Below are 10002 nucleotides of genomic sequence, written 5' to 3'. Positions count from 1 at the left end.
CATCAGCTGGGAAGACCACAAAGCTAGGCATGCGCAATCCAGGAGGTTCCTGCAGAGCATCAATGATAACTTTCTGATGCAAGTGGTGGAGGAACCAACAAGGAAAGGCGCTCTGCTGGACCTTGTACTAGCAAACAAAGAGGGACTGGTTGAGGATGTGAAGGTTGGAGGTAGACTCAGCTGCAGTGACCATGAAATGGTGGGGTTCAGGATCCTGCGTGGAGGAAGCAGGGCGGTAAGTAGGATTAAAACCTTGGACCTCAGGAGAGCTAACTTTGGCCTCTTCAAGGAGCTACTGGGAGGAATCCCATGGGCCAGGGCTCTCAAAGGCAGGGGGGTCCAAGAGTGCTGGTCGCTGTTTAAACGTCACTTCCTCCACGCTCAGGAGTGGTGCATCCCCCTGAGAAAGAAATCTAGCAAAGGAGGCAGGAGACCTGCATGGTTGAACAAGGAGCTTCTAGCGGAGCTCAGGTGGAAGAGAAAGGTCCATGGAATGTGGAAGGAGGGACAGGCCACTTGGGAAGAGTACAGGAACGTGGTCAGAGCATGCAGGAATGCGACGAGGAAGGCCAAGGCCCACCTGGAAATGAAGCTGGCAAGGGATGTCAAAAACAACAAGAAGGGCTTCTTCAACTACATCAGCAGCAAAAGGAAGGCTAGGGACAATGTGGGGTCGCTGCTGAATGAGACAGGTGTCCTGGTGATGGAGGATGCAGAGAAGGCAGAGCTAATGAATGCCTTCTTTGCTTCAGTCTTCAGTGCCAAGGCAGGCCCTCAGGAATCCCAGGCCCCGGAGGTAAGAGAAGCAGCCTACAGAGAGGATGACTTTCCCTTGGTCGAGGAGGACTGTGTGAGGGATCGCTTAAGTGATCTGGACGTCCACAAATCCATGGGCCCCGATGGAATGCACCCACGAGTGCTGAGGGAGCTGGCGGGTGTCATTGCTGAGCCACTTTCCATCATTTTTGAGAGGTCCTGGAGGACAGGAGAGGTGCCCGAGGACTGGAGAAAGGCCAGTGTCACTCCAATCTTCAAAAAGGACAAGAAGGAGGACCCAGGGAACTACAGGCCGGTCAGCCTCACCTCCATCCCAGGAAAGGTGATGGAGCAGCTTATCCTGGAGGTCGTCATCAAGCAAGTGGAGGAAAAGAAGGTTATCAGGAGTAGTCAGCATGGATTCACCAAGGGGAAATCGTGCTTGACCAATCTGATAGCTTTCTACGATGGCATGACTGGCTGAGTAGATGAGGGGAGAGCCATTGATGTTGTCTACCTCGACTTCAGCAAGGCTTTTGACACGATCTCCCATAACATCCTCCTAGGGAAGCTGAGGAAGTGTGGGCTGGATGAGTGGTCGATGGATAGAGAACTGGCTGAATGGCAGAACTCAGAGGGTTGTCATCAGCGGCGCTGAGTCTAGTTGGAGGCCTGTAACTAGTGGTGTCTCCCAGGGGTCGGTACTCGGCCCAGTCTTACTCAACTTCTTCATCAATGACCTGGATGAAGAGTTAGAGTGTACCCTCAGCAAGTTTGCTGATGACACAAAGCTGGGAGGTGTGGTGGATACACCAGAAGGCTGTGCTGCCATTCAGCGAGACCTGGACAGCCTGAAAAGTTGGGCAGAGAGGAACCTGATGAGGTTCAATAAGGGCAAGTGCAGGGTTCTGCACCTGGGGAGGGACAACCCCCTGCATCGGTACAGGCTTGGGGCAGACCTGCTGGAGAGCAGCTCTGTGGAGAGGGACCTGGGTGTCCTGGTGGACGACAGATTAACCATGAGTCAGCAGTGTGCCCTGGCTGCCAAGAAGGCCAATGGCATCCTAGGATGCATTAGGAGAAGTGTGGCCAGTAGGTTGCAGGAGGTTCTCCTTCCACTCTACTCTGCCCTAGTGAGGCCCCATCTGGAGTACTCTGTCCAGTTCTGGGCTCCCCACTTGAAGAAATATGAGGAGCTACTGGAGAGAGTCCAGTGGAGGGCTATGAGGATGATGAGGGGACTGGAGCATCTCTCCTACGAGGAGAGGCTGAGGGAACTGGGCTTGTTCAGCCTGAGGAAGAGAAGGCTGAGAGGGGATCTTAGAAATGCTTATAAATATCTCAAGGGTGGGTGTCAGGAGGATGGGGCCAAACTCTTTTCAGTGGTGCCCAGCGACAGGACAAGGGGCAATGGGCACAAACTGAAGCATAGGAAGTTCCGTCTGAACATGAGGAAGAACTTCTTCCCTCTGAGGGTGATGGAGCCCTGGAACAGGCTGCCCAGGGAGGTTGTGGAGTCTCCTTCTCTGGAGATACCCAGACCAGCCTGGATGAGATCCTGTGTGGCCTGCTGTAGGTGACCCTGCTTCGGCAGGGGGGTTGGACTAGATGATCCCCAGAGGTCCCTTCCAACCCCGACCATTCTGTGGGTCTGTGATTCTGTGAGACACTGCTCTGCGAGGTGGGACAGAGCGCCCGGCTGGCGAGGTCATAGACATGGCACGCAGCCCCACCGGGCAGGGACCCCAGCCCCGCTGCCCGCCCCACGGTGGGGGACGTGCGGGGACGTGGCTGGAGCAGTGCTGTGAAGCCAGGAGTTGATCCCCACCGGGGGGGTTGAGTGGTCTCCCCACACGCAGCCCAGAGCACCCCAAATTCAGCTGGAGCAAGAGGAGCAAAATGCTGCCTCCATCCGAACTGGGCAGCCACCCCCCTGCCACCGCTGACAGCTGCTCCTGAGCCGCATGTGGGTGACAGACGGCCCTAGGTGGGGGCAGAAAAGGTCCCCAGAGGTGCCCTTGCTGTCACACAGGGACACTGGGGAGCCAGCCCCATGGCTCCTCACCAGTCTGTGTGCGAGGTGGGGATGCAGGGACATGGGGGGGGGGGAGGGGTGTCACATCTTCATTTCATGCGGTTGTAGTCCAAGCGCTCAGCAAGTCATTAGATTATTTTCTGCTCATTTTCGAGCTGTCCTTTCCTCCTTTAGAAGCAGGAGTACAACATGACCCCTTAAATAGCACAAACCTCCAGTCTGTTCCTCTACCATCTGCGCCCCGCCCACTCGGAAAAAAGTGCTTTTTCGTGTTAGTAAAAGTATATAGAGGATTATTTGATTTGTTTTGATGTCAACAGAGATGACGAACAGAAGACTCGCATCCGGGAAATGCCTGGCTTCATCTTGCTGTGCTTGCTGCATCGTGGGGGAAAAACAGGAATAAAAGCTGCTTCCCCTTTCCAAGCAGTGGGGCTTCTCCCTCGGACCATGACCCCGTGGAACACTGCTCTTGCATCCTCAGGTGGCTGTGCCAGGACTCGGCCTGACTTGCACATCCCACCTGGAGAAATTAGTTGGTGTCGTAGGCAGCAGCAAAGCTGGCAGCTCGTGAGTGTGTACAACAGCCCACAACATCTATATTCAGTGACTAATGAGTGCTGGAGTAAAACCTCAATTATGAAGCATATTTTACATGCATGTGTCTATATTTTTTCCTTTTTCAAATTGCTTAATGTGGCTATTTATGGTTGACAGTATTTTTTTTTTTCTGTAGCACAAATGGGATCCAACAAAGACTTTTTTGCCAGCAGGTTTGATGTAAGAAAAGAACGGTTGCTGCAGCTACTCAGGGAGGTTAGTGCTTTCCTGCCCGGATTAGTCCATCTGGCAGTCACAGGGAGCATTTGTACAAATAAAATGGATCCTGCATTTGTGCTGGGCCTTGTGTCCCCAGAGGAAACTCGGGGTGGCAGATGATGCTCCCAGGTTTGCGGAGCGAAGGCTTGGGTGGCCTCCAGGCTCCTCCAGAAGCCGTGGTCTGGCAAACCCCGTGTCCCCAGCCACGGACCGGTGCGGTTCTGTCATTCGTTTCACCGTTTGGTCAACACTTTGTACCAGCTGGCCGAAACGAAGGACTTGCACCCCCACAGAGTAAGGAGCGCTTCCCGGCTGAGTCAAAGTCTGACAGAAGTCTGTCTGTGCAGACATGCTTGTTCCAGATGAAAGCAGAGTGGGTCGGAGAGTGATGGGTCCCATGGCTGTACCAGCCCAGGGGGTTTGGGCAGCAGCGTTGGCTGTGGGCTCAGTGGTCTCAGGACATGCGTCTGGCAGGATTATGGGGAGCTATCTCTAATTAAATCAGCTCATTTAGCAGGAGAAATGAGGTGCTGTGTCAGCCTGCAAGCCCCAGGGCTCAGCTGCGTGAGCAGCGTTGCAGCTCGTGGCTTCCCACCCCCCCGCACAGGGGCCGGGGGGGGACAAGGCCCTCGAGCTGGGTCCCTGCGCCTGGGGCTCCTTTCCGACCCGCGGTCGGGATGGCCGGCCACCTTTGAGCAGCAAAAAATACCGGGGGTGGTTGTTGGTGGTGGAGTGCTTGGGCTGCCCGCGTTCCTCCTCACTGGTGGAAGGTCGCTGCTGGCACCAGGAGCTCGTCTTAATGCTTATGGACACGGCTGGGGTCGAAGCGCGGCACCCAGCTGGCGAAGGCAAACTCCAGCCAGGCCGGCGATGCCCCGAGCGGCGGGCAGCTCACGGGGGCCGTGGGAGGCCTGGCTGCACCAGCCCAACCTCGCGCTGGGCTTCTCCTGCAAGAAGTGAACGCTTTCCACGTCGTCTGATAACCAAAGGGAACAGAATCACAGAATCACAGAATAGTAGGGGTTGGAAGGGACCTCTGTGGGTCATCTAGTCCAAACCCCCTGCCGAAGCAGGGTCACCTACAGTAGGCTGCACAGGATCTTGTCCAGGCGGGTCTTGAATATCTCCAGAGAAGGAGACTCCACAACCTCCCTGGGCAGCCTGTTCCAGTGCTCCGTCACCCTCAGAGGGAAGAAGTTCTTCCTCATGTTCAGACGGAAGTTCCTGTGCCTCAGTTTGTGCCCATTGCCCCTTGTCCTGTCACTGGGCACTGTTGAAAAGAGCTTGGCCCCATCTTCCTGACACCCACCCTTCAGATATTTGTAGGCATTTATAAGGTCCCCTCGCAGCCTTCTCTTCTTCAGGCTGAACAAGCCCAGTTCCCTCAACCTCTCCTCGTAGGGGAGATGCTCCAGTCCCCTCACCATCCTTGTAGCCCTCCGCTGGACTCTCTCCAGTAGCTCTTCATCTTTCTTGAACTGGGAAGCCCAGAACTGGACACAGTACTCCAGATGAGGCCTCACCAGGGCAGTGTAGAGGGGAAGGAGAACCTCCCTCGTCCTGCTGGCCACACTCTTCTTGATGCACCCCAGGATCCCATTGGCTTTCTTGGCAGCCAGGGCACACTGCTGGCTCATGGTTAACCTGTCATCCACCAGGACACCCAGGTCCCTCTCCGCAGAGCTGCTCTCCAGCAGGTCTGCGCCAAGCCTGTACTGGTGCATGGGGTTGTTCCTCCCCAGGTGCAGGACCCTGCACTTGCCCTTGTTGAACCTCATCAGGTTCCTCTCTGCCCAGCTTTTCAGCCTATCCAGGTCACGCTGAATGGCAGCACAGCCTTCTGGTGTATCTACCACACCTCCCAGTTTGGTGTCGTCAGCAAACTTGCTGAGGGTACATTCTAACTCTTCATCCAGGTCGTTGATGAAGAAGTTAAACAAGACTGGGCCCAGTACTGACCCCTGAGGGACACCACTTGTCACCAGCCTCCAACTAGACTCAGCGCCGCTGATGACAACCCTCTGAGTTCTGCCATTCAGCCAGTTCTCTATCCATCGACCACTCATCCAGCCCACACTTCCTCAGCTTCCCTAGGAGGATATCATGGGAGACTGTGTCGAAAGCCTTGCTGAAGTCAAGGTAGACAACATCCACGGCTCTCCCTTCGTCTACCCAGCCAGTCATGTCATCGTAGAAAGCTATCAGATTGGTCAGGCATGATTTCCCCTTGGTGAATCCATGCTGACTACTCCAGATAACCTTCTTTTCTTCCACTTGCTTCATGATGGCCTCCAGGATAAGCTGCTCCATCACCTTACCCGGGATGGAGGTGAGGCTGACCGGCCTGTAGTTCCCTGGGTCCTCTTTGTTGCCCTTTTTGAAGACTGGAGTGACACTGGCCTTTCTCCAGTCCTCGGGCACCTCTCCTGTCCTCCAGGACCTCTCAAAGATGATGGAGAGTGGCTCAGCAATGACATCCGCCAGCTCCCTCAGCACTCGTGGGTGCGTTCCATCGGGGCCCATGGATTTGTGGACGTCCAGATCACTTAAGCGATCCCTCACACAGTCCTCCTCGGCCAAGGGAAAGTCGTCCTCTTTGTAGGCTTCTTCTCTTACCTCCGGGGCCTGGGATTCCTGAGGGCCTGCCTTGGCACTGAAGACTGAAGCAAAGAAGGCATTCATTAGCTCTGCCTTCTCCGCATCCTCCGTCACCAGGACACCCGTCTCATTCAGCAGCGGCCCCACGTTGTCCCTAGCCTTCCTTTTGCTGCTGATGTAGTTGAAGAAGCCCTTCTTGTTGTTTTTGACATCCCTTGCCAGCTTCAATTCCAGGTGAGCCTTGGCCTTCCTCGTCGCATCCCTGCATGCTCTCACTACGTTTCTGTACTCTTCCCAAGTGGCCTGTCCCTCTTTCCACATTCCATGGACCTTTCTCTTCTGCCTGATCTCCGCTAGAAGCTCCTTGTTTAACCATGCAGGTCTCCTGCCTCCTTTGCTAAATTTCTTTCTCAGGGGGATGCATTGCTCCTGTGCATGGAAGAAGTGTTGTTTAAAGAGCGACCAGCACTCATGGACCCCCCTGCCTTCGAGAGCCCTGGCCCACGGGATTCCTCCCAGTAGCTCCTTGAAGAGGGCAAAGTCAGCCCTCCTGATGTCCAGGGTTTTGATCCTGCTTATCGCCCTGCTTCCTCCACGCAGGATCCTGAACTCGACCATTTCATGGTCACTGCAGCCGAGTCTACCTCCAACCTTCACATCCTCCACCAGTCCCTCCTTGTTTGTTAACACGAGGTCCAGCAGCGCGCCTTTCCTTGTTGGTTCCTCCACCACTTGCATCAGAAAGTTATCATTGATGCTCTGTAGGAACCTCCTGGATTGCGCCTGCCTAGCTGTATGGTCTTCCCAGCTGATGTCAGGGTGGCTGAAGTCCCCCATGAGAACCAGGGCCTGTGACTGTGAGGCTGCTTGCAGCTGCCTGTAGAAGGCCTCATCAACCTCCTCCTCCTGGTCAGGTGGCCTGTAGTATACACCCACTGTAATGTCACCTGTGTGAGCCTGTCCCTTAATTCTAACCCACAAGCTTCAGAGCAAACTGAAAAGCCTTATCGCCTGTCCTCGGGGTGTGTGTCTCTCTTGTGGTGGGTGGTACGCTGCCGAGTACTGAAGCTGGCGGAGCGTGGTCTAGTGCTGCAACGGAAAAACTCTGCAGGTGCTCACGGAGAGGGGTCGAGCATGGCTGCCTGGACATGGCTGGCAGGACTGCGGACACCGCAGCGGGCTAGCCAGGACAAAGGGACACTGAGCACGGATGTTCTCCTCCGAAGCACATTCTAGCCTGTGAGCATAGGAGACCGGCACCCACTGCGGTGGCACGGATGGAGGCTCTCAGTGGTGGCCGAGGCTGTGCCTGCAGGCAGGCGATGGTGCAGACGCATTGGAGTGGTGACTGCAGAGCTGCCGGTGTCCCTCCTGTGGCTGCCACGCCAAGAAGGGGTTGGAGAAGCGCACGTGGGACCGTGCCGGGGTGGACAGTGGCATCCCTTCTAGCCAGCGCCAGTGGAAGGATCAGGTTATCTCTGCCAGCTTTGTTTGTGGAGCACCTTTACCTGATGCATGGTTTCATAGAAATGTCTCTTTTCAGCTACTTCCCGTGAGTTGTTTGATTTGGCAGGCCACCAAGCCTCGGTAACTGCTCTGCTTCTCCCTCCCAACCTGTAGTCTGGGTGTTTTAGTGAACAAGCAGCCTCCCATCACTGACTTTCCGTCTGTATTCAAGGTGAGGAACTGCTGCGCCATATTCCGGCATCTTGGCAGCCCTGGTAAAAACCGTGTCATGGCACAGCAGCACCAGCATGCGGGTGCTCATCTCTCCTTTCTGCTTTTCTGACTTCCCTGTTGCTCACAAGCTGGTTTTGGACCATGCCATGTTTGCCATCATCCACCCCAGAGATGGTTGCCTTTGATCTGCGATTTGCACGGGGCAGGGAGGGCAGGGCAGAGCCGCCTTCAATCTGGAGCCCAGAAATCACTTTGCCAGGGGGTCTGGAGCCCTCCTGCATGAAAGCAGAGCTGTAGAAACCCAGACCTCTGCCAACAGCGCCTGTTTTTATCGTTTCATTGTCCAACGATGTGTTGCTGGCCGCTTCGTTAGCCATTGGGTCGTTACAACAGGCGCCGTTAACAGCGATGGCGGGTTTGGTGTAAAAGCTGCAGGCACACAGCAGGAAGGCAGCACGCCAGGCGGCCGTCAGAGGGGATTTAGTTTTCCCTGGCATTTTCTCATTCCTTTTGTTGCTGGGAGGGATGCTTTTCCTGCCGTGCCCTATAGGTGCTTACAGTCAGTGGAGCTTCGCCACATGAGAAATTGGCCTGGCCTCATCCCCAGTTTTGGTTTCTCAGTCTCCAGATTATCTGTATAATTGAGTGACACTCAGTAAAGATATTTTTAAAACCAGGTCCTTTAAAGGCTAATGGAAAATATTGATATGTATTTATGTGTAATGTAATTATTCCCTTCTTTTACATATCACTGAAAAAAAAGTGGTGTATTCATAACACATGGACTTTTACGGCAAAATTTAGTTGCTAGAAAGGTCTGGGTTATCGGTATACTTAATTCATCCTTCGGAGGCTGGAGTAGGGTTGATTCATCACTACAGCTTTATCCAGGTGTTTAATGTCCTTTGTCTTTTCTTTTTCCCCAAGATGGCTGGATGTCGAGTTCCTGTTGATTTTGATAGGAATTAGACATGCTTAGCCCTCTGACATTTTTGAAAAATCTCAACTTCCATATTTTCCTTAAATAAGCATGCAGAGCACAGGCATGCAAAGGCTCACAGTCAGCGGCTGCCCCACTGTCGCTGCCCCACAGGGCACACAGCCACTGCTGCCTCCCGTTTCCAACGCGCTTTTCTGTCGTCTTCTTCTGAAAGCACCAGGGCTGGGTACAACAGCTCTGGAAAAGCACCAGTGATGAAGATGATTGAAAGATTAAACTTGGAGGGAGGAGAACATCCCCTGCAGCACTGCGGTGCCATGGAGGGGAAAAAAGAGAAAGGAAAGGGGAAAATCCGCGGTGGGGTTTGAGTAGTCATAGAATCATAGAATCATAGAATCATAGAAAGTTTTGGGTTGGAAGGGACCCCTAGAGGTCATCTAGTCCAACCCCCCACAGCGAGCAGGGACACCACTAACTAGATCAGGTTGCTCAGAGCCCTGTCCAACCTGGTCTTCAATGTTTCCAGGGATGGGGCCTCCACTACCTCTCTGGGCAACCCGTTCCAGTGTTTCACCACCCTCATTGTAAAGAATTTCTTCCTTATATCTAGCCTAAACCTACCCTGTTTTAGTTTAAAACCATTACCCCTTGTCCTGTCACTGATGTCTCTACTAAAAACATTGTCTCCCATCTATCCTATAGGCTCTCTTTAAGTACTGAAAGGCTGCAATCAGGTCTCCGCGCAGCCTTCTCTTCTCCAGGCTGAACAAGCCCAACTGTCTCAGCCTGTCCTCATAGGAGAGATGCTCCAGCCCTCGGATCATTTTTGTAGCACTCCTTTGGACCCGCTCCAACAGTTCCATGTCCTTCTTGTGCTGAGGGCTCCAGAGCTGAACGCAGTACTCCAGGTGAGGAGAGCAGAACTCTCATCATGGAGAGCAGAACTAATCTCCTGGTGGAGCCACTTGATAGAAGGATGTGAAAGACAATGCTGCTTGCTTTTCTCTGCTCCCTAGCCAAGGCACTTAGCCCCACAGTTTTCTGCTAGGCCTGGTCAAAAAAATGTTCTGTAAGTACTGTGGTGGAAAGCTCTTCTGCTTTGCTGCACTGTGCAAGTTTAATGCCATTTACGTAGGCTGAGGAACCACATCTGCTGTGTGGATATTCATCGTCT

This window comes from Opisthocomus hoazin, chromosome 1 (genome assembly GCF_030867145.1).
Source record: "Opisthocomus hoazin isolate bOpiHoa1 chromosome 1, bOpiHoa1.hap1, whole genome shotgun sequence".
NCBI lineage: Eukaryota > Metazoa > Chordata > Aves > Opisthocomiformes > Opisthocomidae > Opisthocomus > Opisthocomus hoazin.
The sequence above is the reverse complement of the archived record's forward strand: the minus strand, read 5'-3'. Positions refer to the sequence as shown.